General features: G+C 40.5%; 1 protein-coding gene across 4 annotated transcripts in view; it reads right to left on the bottom strand.

Moving 5' to 3' along the window:
- LOC139392033 (DENN domain-containing protein 3-like) overlaps positions 1-9,940 on the bottom strand; it is a 49,752-nt gene extending 39,812 nt beyond the window's left edge. Inside the window, exon 1 of one of the 4 annotated variants that reach the window (XR_011629633.1) lies at positions 9,384-9,508. The gene's annotated coding sequence lies outside the window, so the exon portion shown is untranslated. Of the gene's footprint in view, positions 1-9,383; positions 9,545-9,873 lie in introns of those variants that run through there. The other 3 variants (XM_071139682.1, XM_071139683.1, XM_071139681.1) reach the window with 3 other exon arrangements.
- Between the last annotated feature and the right edge of the window lie 3,636 nt (positions 9,941-13,576).

Below are 13,576 nucleotides of genomic sequence, written 5' to 3'. Positions count from 1 at the left end.
TCTCTGGTACAAGTGGGACGGTAGCGTCCCACCTCGACAAGAGCCAGTGAAATTGCACGGCGCCAAATTCAAAAAACAGAAATCCCATAATGAAAAAATTCCTCAAACATACAAGTATTATCCACCATTTTAAAGATAAACGTATTGTAAATCCAACCACATTGTCCGATTTCAAAAAGGCTTTACTGCGAAAGCACATCATGCGATTATGTTAGTTAGTCATACCTAGTCACAGAAAACCATACAGCCATTTTTCCAGCCAAAGAGAGGAGTCACAAAAAGCAGAAATAGAGATCAAATTAATCACTAACCTTTGATGATCTTCATCTCCATTTCACTGGCTGTTGGCGAGGTGGGACGCTACCGTCCCACATATCCCAGAGAGGTTTTAAGGCGCGTGCACTAAGTCCAGACGAAAAGTTTTAAAAAGTAAAACATGCCAAACAATGTTTAAAATCAATCCTCCAGTTGTTTTTGTCATAAATAATCAATAATATTTCAACCGGACAAAAGCTTTGTCAATAGGAAAGGAGAAACAAGAAAGGCGCGTTCCCGATCAGGGGCATGGCTGATGAATGTAAATTTTCACTGGCCACTGATTGAAAGTGCTGCATCTCCCTCATTTTTTAGGAGTAAAAGCCTGACACAATGCCTAAAGACTGGCCACATGTAGAGGAAGCCATAGAGACCGTAACTGGGTCCTAAGTCTTTCAATGGAAAAACAGCCTCTCAAAATAATAGTACTTCCCGGTTGGATTTTTCTCGGGTTTTCACCTGCCATATCAGTTCTGTTATACTCACAGACATTATGTTAAGTTTTGACAACTTTAGAGTGTTTTCTATCCAAGTCTACGAATTATATGCATATCCTATCTTCTGGGCCTGAGTAGCAGGCAGTTTAATTTGGGCATGCTTCACATCCAAAATTCCAAATGCTGCCCCCTACCCTAGTGAAGTTAAAATAAAATAAAAAAGTGTTCATTCAGTATTGTTGTAATTGTCATTACTTTAAATAAATTAAATAAAAAATTACAAAACGGCCGATTAATCGGTATCGGCTTTTTCTGGTCCTGGTCGACCTTTAACATCTCCCTCATTGTCCACCCAATCAAAGGATCTGAGAATGAATCTAGTACCGAAAGCATCAACTACAGCTAGCTAGCGCTGCATAAAATGTGGTGAGTAGTTGACTCAACGAGAGAGAAAGATAATTTGTTCAAAACTGACAAACTAATTCCTTCAAAAATTAGCTAGCTAGCTAGTTTAGCCTATTCAAACAGAGAGGGATGCTATATTAGCTAGCTGGCTCTGGCTATCCAACACTGGAACTATTCCAAGTCAAGGTAAGCTTTTGGTTTTTATTAGATTATTGCCACCGGGGCCCGCCACTTTAACTGCTAAACTGCTTTTTGATTGTAATACATGATTGTAGCGGGTTTACGAACGCATTAGATCTAGTAGCTATGTTGACTATAACGTTAGCTAATATGGTGACAACAGTGTAAGGCTGTGTGTAGTAGTTACCAGCTATGATATGAAGGTTTGGCTTGAAAGTTTTTTTTTCCTGGTCACAGACAGCTGAGGTGCTATGCACTTAGGTGCACAAGTGAAGGGATAAGGTGAGAGGAGATTGCGTAGATGCGAGAAGGAATAATACAATGAGCAAATGATCATGCTGTTTGTATGTGGCTGCCATAAAAGTGAACTGTATGTGTGTGTGGGTGATCAAGGGTGTCTTCATTCCGCCGAGTCGGTTGAAAAGACACAACCGGAACGGGGGTAAACATACCTGAATTTGTCCAATAGAAACTTTAGTTTGCAACTGCTGGGCTAATGATTACACCCTAGATTAGATAGATGCAGGCAAGAGTGTGCAAGGCGGTATTGAATGTCACTGTCTGTCACCTTGATTACTCTAAATTTCTCTCTCGACCTACGTTGTAAACTTTAATTTGTAGACTAGGTTGTAACAACCTCATGATGGGTATAGGGAAAATTAGAGTATCATGTAGTAGCTTAACCTATCGATGTTACATTGAACTGGGGGAATGGAATATGAATGACAGTCATCCAATATGCTCTAATAGAAATAAGGCTGTGTTCATTAAAAAAAAAAGTTGTAATCTTAAAAACAGAAATGCTTTGGTTATATTACATCATCTGGTGTACAATGTGTAGCCTAACCTTGTGTAATGGAAAACACTAGCAGTAATGTTAACCTCTCTCAGAATTAAAAAAAAATGTAACTTGACAAAACTTGGCAGTTCTGCCTGTTAGAAAGGGTTGAAGGTGCAGTTTCAGAATAGTGATCTGTCCAAATGTTGACAAGTAAGACATAGGCTACAGGGTTTCCGTTAGGAAAATGTGAGTGGCACCGGACATTTGCAATATTTAAATTGACCGGACATTTGAGAAATCTCCCGTACCCATTTGCATTGGATGCGTAACCTGATCAGGAATCACATTTCAATTATGGTAATTAATATTAACAGAACATGCAAGTTGAGAATGCAATGATGTGCTGTCCTTCTTACTGAAATCTGAACTTTGAAGATGTTAGAATAACTGTCCACATGAACTTTTCCTCAGCCAGCAAGACGAGTGACAAACAGCAAAATCACTAGTCTATGTCAATCTACTATCCCCCATAGTAGAAAAGTTTACATATAGTATTGGTCAGCTTGTTGAGAAATAGCCTATTCCAAAACAGACTGTGGTGGGAAGATAGAGTCCAAATTCATACTAACAGTTGGCCTAGGCTACAAACATACAATTATTTTAGAAAGCAATTGGTCTGATGCAACAGATCAGAACCGTTAGCTTAAAATGTTGATAAACTATAATTTCTTCACATTATAAGCGCAGCAAGGCAGTAGTATGTGCAAATGTTTGTTCCATAATGCAATTAGCAGGAAAACACAATTGTCAAAAGAGCACTGCAGATGTGAGCAGTTTCATGTGACAGATGAAAATATCCCTTCGAAATGTAGAAAGAGAGGAGATCTAATTGGCTACTTTAAAGCAAGGTACAACATGCCTCATGATATGTATTAATACATTCAGGTTTAAAAATAAATAAAGTATATGTTTTCAAAAATGCATAGCCTACTGCCTCCAGATCATTACAAAGTGGTGTGCGACACGCTCATGAAGCCTGCCTTCCGTTGCCATTTGAGAAGCTGCAGCAGCTCTCGCCTGTCTGACAGATATTCCACTCAGACTGTATGGGTGTGATAAATAAGATACATAATCAATATACTGTAGCCTAAACACACACCAATTTAATTCCACTAAATTATGCAAATTGACCTATAAGCATGACCCGTCAAATGTATTTACATCGACTGGTATTTCCACAATTGAATAGGCTAAAAAGCAGTAATACCAAATGCTAATTTTATTTACCGGCTTTCCTATTTCTGTATTGGCCAAAATCCGACTATTACTGCCTTATGGAAACCCTGGCACTTTACTACATGCATGACATCAAAAGATGGGTCTTAAAATATGATTTTCCAAATATAAACTTGGCTATGGAGCCCTAATATACAGTACATACAGTATAGTCCAGGGGTGCCAAACATAGAGCCCGGTACAATCAGGCCCCTCGGTGGCTTGAGTAAAGCGTATTTTAATTAACTCGGCTCTTTCTGAGTCCTCCTCCTTGGTAGTGTGACAGTCAGTGTGACACTGGTCATTCTAGTTTTCAGGTATGTCGTAGGGGTGTGCCTCATAGAGCTTGCTGATAAGGGGATATTTATAGTCTCCTGACAGATAGACAGATCATTGTCCTAATCTATAAGAGCATGTAGACATCTCATTGAAGACGTGTCATTTTAAACTTAAGAACACAACAAGGGAAAAGGTGATTACATTATATACGACAGCATACGCTGCATTCAGCTTTGACAATACTCAAATGTTGTAAAGTACTTAAGTAAAAAAATACTTTAAAGAACTACTTAAATAGTTTTTTGGGGTATCTATACTTTTCTTTACTATTTATATTTGACAACTTTTACTCCACTACACTCCTAAAGAAAATAAAGTACTTCTTACTCCATACATTTTCCACGACACCCAAAAGTACTCATTACATTTTGAATGCTTCGCAGGACAGGAACATGGTCCAATTCACACACTTATCAAGAGAATATCCCTGGTCATCCCTACTGATCTGGCAGACTCACTAAACACACATGGTTTGTTTGTAAATGATGTCTGAACTGTGAGATGTAGTAGGGAGTTATAGTTTCCAACAGGCCAATATTTGACCGTTCAGAGCATAACACATGGTAATTGCCTACAATGAACATAATCCATTGTGCATCTACACTACATGACCAAAAGTATGCAGACACCTGCTCGTCAAAAATCTCATTCCAAAATCATGGGCATTAACATGGAGTTGGTCCCCCCTTTGCTGCTAAAACAGCCTCCACCCTTTCCACTAGATGTTGTAACATTGCTGCAGGGACTTGCTTCCATTCAGCCACAAGATCACTAGTGAGGTCGGGCACTGACGTTGGGTGATTAGCAGTCAGCGTTCCAATTCATCCCAAAGGTGTTCTTAAGGTTTGAGGTCAGGGCTCTGTGCAGGCCAGTCAAGTTCTTCCACACCAATTTCAACAAACCAGTTCTGTATGGACATTGCTTTGTGCATGGGGGAATTTGCTGAAACAGGAAATGGCCTTTCCCAAATTGTTGCCAAAGTTGGAAGCACAGAATATCATTGTATGCAGTAGCGTTAAGACTTTCCTTCACTGGAACTAAGGGGCCTAGCCGGAACGATGAAATACAGCCCCAGACCAGTATTCCTCCTCCATCAAACTTTACAGTTGCACTATGCATTGGGGCAGGTAGTGTTCTCCTGCCATCCAACAAACCCAGATTTACCCATCGAACTGCCAGATGTGATTCATCACGTTTCCACTGCTCCAGAGTCTAATGGTGGCGAGCTTTACATCACTCCAGCCGATGCTTGGCATTGCGCACAGTGATCTTAGGCTTGTGTGCGGCTGATCGGCCATGGAAACCCATTTCATGAAGCTCCTGACTAACAGTTCTTGCACTTCCCTTGCTTCCAGAAGCAGTTTGAAATTCGGAGTATTGCAACCGAGGACAGACGATTTTTACGAGCTTCAGCACTTAGTGGTCCCGTTCTGTGAACTTTTGTGGCCTAACATTTTGCGGCTGAGCCGTTGTTACTCCTAGATGTTTCCACTTCACAATAATAGCACACAAATACAGTTGACCGGGCCAGCTCTAGCAGGGCAGAAATTTTATGAACTGACTTGTTGGAAAGGTGGCATCCTATGACAGTACCACGTTGAAAGTCACTGTGCTCTTTAGTAAGGCCATTCTACTGTTCTAATGTTTGCATGGCTGTGTGCTCGATTTTATACACCTGTCAGCAATGGGTGTGGCTGAAATAGCCGAATCCACTAATTTGAAGGGGTGTCCACATATTCAAAACTGATAGAGACATACCCCAAGCGACTTACAGCTGTAATCGCAGCAACAGGTGGCGCTACAAAGTATTAACTTAAGGGGGCTGAATAATTTTGCACGCCCAATTTTTCAGTTTTTGATTTGTTAAAAAAGTTTGAAATATCCAATAAATGTCGTTCCACTTCATGATTGTGTCCCACTTGTTGTTGATTCTTCACAAAAAAATACAGTTTTATATCTTTATGTTTGAAGCCTGAAATGTGGCAAAAGGTCGCAAAGTTCAAGGGGGCCGAATACTTTCGCAAGGCACTGTATGGTGTACTTCTCCGGTCTGTGTTTCTTTTACCTCTGCTACGTTAGGTTAGTGTGGGGCAGACATGGAGAGAAGAAAGCGCGATCGTGAGGGCATATAGAGAGCAGCTGTTGCTTCAGAAGGTATTTCTACCTGACAATACATGATCTAAGTGATTGATAGTTGCAAATCAGTAGTCATAAAAGTACGCCTTATGTACTCTGAAGAACTACAAAACGGCCTATTTCTCAGGACCAGATGCTAGAATATGCATATAATTGACAGCTTAGGATAGAAAAAACTCTAAAGTTTCCAAAACTGTCAAAATATTGTCTGTGAGTATAACAGAACTGCTATTGCAGGCGAAACCCTGAGGAAAATCAAATCAGGAAGTGCCTCTTATTTTGAAACCGTTGTGTTCCTATGCATCCCTATTGGCCATTGAAAGGTATATCAACCAGATTCCTTTTTCTACATATTCCCTAAGGTGTCTAGAGCCTTTAGACGTAGTTTCACACCTTTATGTTGAAGAATGAGCGTAAACGACTACATTCCGTAAGTGGACAGCTGAGGGCTCTCAAGAGTGATTCTTGCGTAAAAGACAGAGGTAGTCATTTTTCCTCTAGCTCCTACTGAAAAGCCAATTGTCCCGGTTGATATATTATCGAATAGATATTTGAAAAACACCTTGAGGATTGATTATAAAAAACCTTTGCCATGTTTCTGTCGATATTATGGATATAATTATTTTTTTTTTGTTGCCGTTGTCGTGACCGCTATTTTCGGTGGATTTCTCAACATAACGTGTCCAACATACGGAGGTATTTTGGGTATAAAAATAATAACATAACATTTGCTGTCTAACTGGGAGTCTCGTGAGTGAAAACATCCGAAGATCAAAGGTATTTGATTAATTTGATTGCTTTTCTGATTTTCATGACCAAGCTTCCTGCTGCTAGCTGGACATAATGCTATGCTAGGCTATCGATAAACTTACACAAACGCTTGTCTTGCTTTGGCAGTAAAGCCTAATTTCAAAATCTGAGATGACAGGGTGATTAACAAAAGGCTAAACTGTGTTTCACTATATTTCACTTGTGATTTCATGAATATTAATATTTTCTAGTAATATTTTTTTGACCGTTGCGCGATGCTAATTATTGTAGTTGATGACAATTCTCCCGGACCCGGGATGGGTAGTTCCAAGAAGTTTTAAGCAGCAATGGGCAGTCACTACTAGAGGTTGACCAATTAAATCGGAATGGCCGATTAATTAGGGCTGATTTCAAGTTTTCATAACAATCGGAAATCGTTATTTTTGGACACCGATTTGGCAGATTTTTTTTTTTTTTTTACACCTTTATTCCATCTTTATTTAACTAGGCAAGTCAATTAAGAACACATTCTTATTTTCAATGACGGCCTAGGAATGGTGGGTTAACTGCCTCGTTCAGGGGCAGAACGACAGATTTTCACCGTGTCAGCTCGGGGGATTCAATCTTGCGACCTTATAGTTAACTAGTCCAACGCTCTAACCATCTGATTACATTGCACTCCACGAGGAGACTGCCTGTTACGCGAATGTAGTAAGCCAAGGTAACTTGCTAGCTAGCATTAAACTTATCTTATGAAAAACAATCAATCATAATCACTAGTTAACTACACATGGTTGATGATATTACTAGTTTATCTAGCGTGTCCTGCGTTGCATATAATCGACGCAGTGCGTATCGTTGCTCCAATGTGTACCTAACCATAAACATCAACGCCTTTCTTAAAATCAATACACAGAAGTATATATTTTTAAACCTGCATATTTAGCTAAAAGAAATCCAGGTTAGCAGGCAATATTAACCAGGTGAAATTGTGTCACTTCTCTTGCGTTCATTGCACGCAGAGTCAGTGTATATGCAACAGTTTGGGCCGCCTAATTTGCCAGAATTTTACGTAATTATGACATAACATTGAAGGTTGTGCAATGTAACAGGAATATTTAGACTTATGGATGCCACCCGTTAGATAAAATACAAAACGGTTCTGTATTTCACTGAAAGAAAACGTCTTGTTTTCGAGATGATGGTTTCTGGATTCAACCATATTAATGACGTAAGGCTCGTATTTCTGTGTGTTATCATGTTATAACTAAGTCTATGATTTGATAGTGCAGTCTGAGCGATGGTAGGCAGCAGCAGGCTCGTAAGCATTCATTCAAACAGCACTTTTGTGCGTTTGCCAACAGCTGTTTATGACTTCACTCCCGAGATTAGGCTTGTGTAAGCGATGTGAAATGGCTAGCTAGTTAGCGGGGTGCGCGCTAATAGCGTTTCAAACGTCACTCGCTCTGAGACTTGGAGCAGTTATTCCCCTTGCTCTGCATGGGTAACGCTGCTTCGGGGGTGGCTGTTGTCGTTGTATTCCTGGTTCGAGCCCAGATAGGAGCGAGGAGAGGGACGGAAGCTATACTGTTACACGGGCAATACTAAAGTGCCTATAAGAACATCCAATAGTCAAAGGTTAATGAAATACAAATGGTAGAGAGAGAAATAGTCCTATAATTCTTATAATAACTACAACCTAAAACTTCTTACCTGGGAATATTGAAGACTCCTGTTAAAAGGAAGCACCAGCTTTCATATGTTCTCATGTTCTGAGCAAGGAACTTAAACGTTAGCTTTCTTACATAGCACATATTGCACTTTTACTTTCTTCTACAACACTTTGTTTTTTTATTATTTAAACCAAATTGAAAAATTTTCATAATTTATTTGAGGCTAAATTGATTTTATTGATGTATTATATTAAGTTAAAATAAGTGTTCATTCAGTATTGTTGTAATTGTCATTATTACAAATAAATAAATACAAATCGGCCGATTAATCGGTATCGGCTCTTGTTGGTCCTCCAATAATCGGTATCGGTGTTGAAAAATCATAATCGGTCGACCTCTAGTCACTACCATCATGGAACTTTTAGGTAGTTTTATCCTGTGTTACAGCAAAAAGCACTAATAGCTCAGCAGGGTTAGGGGAAAGATTAGCTAACATGTAATTTAGTAGTTGCAAAGTAGCAAGTAGTTGAAAAGTTAGTAATGAGCTAAAATTTTAAAAAAATGTCCGTGATGAGATTCAAACATAACCTTTGGGTTGTTAGAGATTCGAGTTATACGCCCACTCGTCCACTCCGACTTACCACCCTCTCGTTTTTGCTTTAAGTAACCCCTCTTATGTAACCATCCCAAAAATAACACATCATACTAATTTGGTTAATCCAGATTTACTTTTACTATGTTACGTCTATTCTGAGACTAGGCTGGACTATCAGTGACTGACAGAAAAACTGCTAATGCACAACCAAATTTCGAAATGCCACATTCTGTAGTATAATGACGTTATTCTAACTCGCAACAGTAAGTTGAGAGCCCAATTGAGTTCCTAAAAAACAAGAGAGAGAAAAGGGCAACCACCAGTTGCCCATCCCTGCAATAGGGTTTATATATAAAATATAACATAACATATAGTTAGCTAGCTGAATAAAATCAACTCCATAGTGAAGGAAGCAGGAGTTGAGTTTAATCAGCGAACATATAGCTAACAAGCTAACGCTTTTATGGCACGTGTAGAAAACACAAGACATCACCAACCTCTATTCAATCGGTTATTTTTCATCTGTGTCTTTGTTGGAGAAATAACGAAGGCGTCAAATCCTGCTTAATTGGGGATAACCTGCACACGTAGCTCTACACAGCTCGCCGACAATTCCACCAGTGAATAGTCGTTCGCGAACGAACGGCTATTCTTGAGTGGCTCTTTTGTGGTGAATGTCTCGAAGCGAATCGCATTGGCGAAAGAGCCGTGTATTTGACTCCCTGATGTGCATACTGCTACTACTGCTTTTTTGAGCTCAAAACGTTTTTCTGCAGATAAGTTAGAACATAATGATCTAAAAATAGTGAATCCTCACTGCAGAAACAATAAATAGTTGAGCAGCGCTCAATCAGGTCCACGCTGATTTGTTTCAGTGCGTAAAAAATATGTACTTGTTTTTTTTTGCAGGCCATATAATAATTTGGCCAGGTGAGTTACCATTTTATTTGAGCGCGCATTTCACTATCTGACATAATGGTATCCTACCTTTTGGGCTTTACATTGGAGATTTGCTCATTTTTCTTCGTTCCAGCAAAGATTTGTATAACTAAGCCAAGATAGACCGGAGCCTGTAGTTTCCAATGGGAGAAAAGTAATCATAGGGCAGACCCAACCACGAGCTAGTAAGATCCTATTGGCGTGTTCTAGCATTTATTTGCATATTTCAGTTATGGAACGCCTACTCTGTGAAGTGCACATGTGCAATAACTCAATTCCCCTTGCACTCCTTCTAAACAACGCAATTTTATTTTTACTTTGTCAAAGGATACAGTCTAAAAAACGCAGTCCCCTATTTGTTACAGAGTCTATATTTTTAAACAGACAGCTGTATGGAGATTAAATGTTTAATCGATGAGAAAATGTGCAGAATGTCAGCCAAAATCTTCTCTCACTCCCGGCAACTGTGCTTCCTCTCATCACCATATTTGGTAGTGAGTGGAAATGCCAACCGGATGCTTCACATTTAAACATCCGGTGATGTGTTGATCTAGATCGATTTTTAAGCGTTTTGAACCAACAGCGGTTTGGGAGCCAAATGAGCCGGCTCTTTTACGTGAGCGGAGCCGGATGAGCTGCATTGACTCCTATAGCAGGATTAATTTACGCTCCTCCTGCTCAGCGGATGCTCGCAGGAAAATACATAATGAGCATAGAGAAGAACAATACATGTTGAGAACTGATCATTGATGGCATGATGCATGAATGACTGCAATTAATTGATTATTTAATGTACTGATGGACACAGCTTTGTAGAACCAAAACATACACAGCCTCTGCTCAATAAACTCTAGAGCAGTGGTTCTTAACCTGGGTTCGATCGAACCCAGTCAGTCTCAGGGGTTCGGCGGAGGTCAAAGACACACATCCGACTCATATGATTCATGATGACACGCCCGCTTGGCCATCATTGGTTGCAGGTGATCACGCTACATCGCTTGGCCTATCTGTGCTGCAGGGAATTTGGTGCGCTCAGTAGTCGACTTGTGACTGTCGTGATGGTACGTCTTGTGATTTCTTTCTTAATATTTTAATCCCTTCATACTTACTATGTCGAGCAAAAAAAGAAAGTGGTTGGACGAATATGTACAATATGGATTCACATGTATAACGGAACGTGATGGGAGTCAGCGTCCTAACTGCATGATTTGCAATGCCAAGTTGAGCAATTCTAGTCTAGCCTCGGCAAAACTAAGAGAACACTTCCTTAAGCTACATGGAGATAGATGGAAAATACAAGAACACAACGCTCGCTGAATTCAAGGTGAAGAGAGCCAGATTCGATGAAAAGGCTACTCTGCCTGTTCTTGGCTTTGTACCCATCAACAAACCGATCCTCACAGCATCGTAGGAAGTTGCTTACCTGATCGCAAACCAGCTGTGTTGAAGATGGCGAATATCATGCTGGGAAAAGAGGCTGAAGTTAAGTTATCCCAAATTCCTCTTTCAAATGACACCATCAGCGACAGAATAGAGGACATGAGCAAAGACATCTTGGCTCAAGTAGTTGTGTAACGGATGTGAAACGGCTAGCTAGTTAGCGGTGTTCGCGCTAAATAGCGTTTCAATCGGTGACGTCACTTGCTCTGAAAACCTTGAAGTAGTAGTTCCCATTGCTCTGCAAGGGCCGCGGCTTTTGTGGAGCGATGGGTAACGATGCTTCGAGGGGTGACTGTTGTTGATGTGTGCAGAGGGTCCCTGGTTCGCGCCCGGGTATGGGCGAGGGGACGGTCTAAAGTTATACTGTTACAGTTGCAGATCTGATTTCAAGCCCGGCAAAATTCAGCCTTCAACTCGATGAGACCACAGACGTTTCCAATCTAAGCCAGCTTGCTGTATTCGGGCGGTATGTGAAAGACGACGTGATAAAGGAAGATTTTTTATTTTGTAAGCCTCTTACAACAACAACTAAGGCAGCCGATGTGAAGAAACTTGTGGATGACTTCTTCAAAGACAACAATCTTTCGTGGGATATGGTTTCTGCAGTTTGTTCGGACGGAGCTACAGTCATGCTGGGAAGAAAGTCTGGTTTTGGTGCGCTGGTGAAAGCCGATGCACCACACATCATTGTTACGCATTGTATTCTGCACAGGCATGCGTTGGCAACAAAAACCTTGCCTCCAAAACTGGCAGAAGTATTAAAAATTGTAGTGGAATGCGTGAACTATGTGCGAACTAGTGCTCTGAGGCACCGCATCTTCAGTGCGCTGTGTAAAGAAATGGGCTCTGAATTCGAGGTACTTCTGTACCATTCTAACGTTTGGTGGTTATCCCGGGGACAGGTGCTGAATCGTGATTTTGCCTTGCGTGTGGAATTAGCCCTGTTTTTGCAAGAGCACCAACATTGTCATGCAGATTGCTACAAAAATTCTGAGTTCATTCTCATTTTAGCGTACATGGCTGATATCTTTGCAGCTCTCAATCATCTCAATCAAAAGATGCAGGGCGGTGGAGTCAACATCATCGAAGCGGAGGAAAACCTGAAGGCTTTTAAAAAAAAGCTACCGTTATGGAAACAACGAACAGAGAACGATAACTTCGCAAACTTTCCCCTGCTGGACGACTGTGTAAGTAAGATCGAAGATGTATCTGGAATCGGAGACATTTCTGTACCCGCGGCTTAGATGAGCTTGCAAAGTCTCTCGGCGGATACTTCCCTACAACAGAGTCATATCCAGCATGGGTGAGACAGCCATTCACATTTAGTGTTGAGACAACAGATGTCAATGATGAATACCTCGATGAAATCATTGAAATTCAGCAGAGCCAGGTTCAACAGCAGCTCTTCAGAACAACAACGCTTTCAACGTTTTGGTGTCAACAAATGGTAACGTACCCTGTTATTGCTAAGAAAGCTCTGGAGATTTTCATACCGTTTGTTACAACATATCTTTGCGAGCAATCCTTTTCGAGGATGCTGGACATAAAAACGAAGAAAAGGAACAGACTTTGTTGCGAAAATGACACGAGAGTGGCACTTGCCAAGGTGAAGCTGCGCATTTCTGAACTGGTCTCTGAAAGGCAACAGCAGAAGTTACACTGATTTGCAGCAAATATTCATTATTATGTTTTTGTTTTTGTGTGAAAATCATGTTTTGATGATTTTGTTCTTTGAACACAGTGATGTTGATGCACGGTTCATTTTGTGCACCAGTAAAATATATACCTATGTTTTGAATTTGAAAAAAACACATTTTATTTTTCCAATTAAGAAGGGTTCGGTGAATGCGCATATGAAACTGGTGGGGTTTAGTACCTCCAACAAGGTTAAGAAGCACTGCTCTAGAGCGAATTGTTTGGGGGGCTGCAGTTCGTGAACAACTGCTTATCGTATTGCCTGGCAACACAAACTCCTATTTCCCAAACACTACACCACGCTCACGGACGTTAGTTTTTTTTCTGCGAGAAGTATCAAAGATAGAACACATAGAGACCCAGATAACCTGCGCCTGTTTGGGTGATAAAAAAATACTATTAACATTTAAATGAAATTATTTAAGAGTCCTGTGTAATATTTTAGAATGTTGATACTTTGTGCAAGGCAATTGATAAGCATTAAAAACTTTGTGGATGGAACTTCCCGAGTGGTGCAGAATTTCTACAGATGCTGGTTCGAGACCCGCACAATTGGCCCAGCGTCGTCAGAGTTAGGGTAGGGTTTGGCCGACGGGATGTCCTTCTCCCTCAGCAA

Source organism: Oncorhynchus clarkii, chromosome 32, assembly GCF_045791955.1.
Source record: "Oncorhynchus clarkii lewisi isolate Uvic-CL-2024 chromosome 32, UVic_Ocla_1.0, whole genome shotgun sequence".
Lineage (NCBI taxonomy): Eukaryota > Metazoa > Chordata > Actinopteri > Salmoniformes > Salmonidae > Oncorhynchus > Oncorhynchus clarkii.
This window is presented reverse-complemented; position numbering and strand designations above follow the sequence as displayed.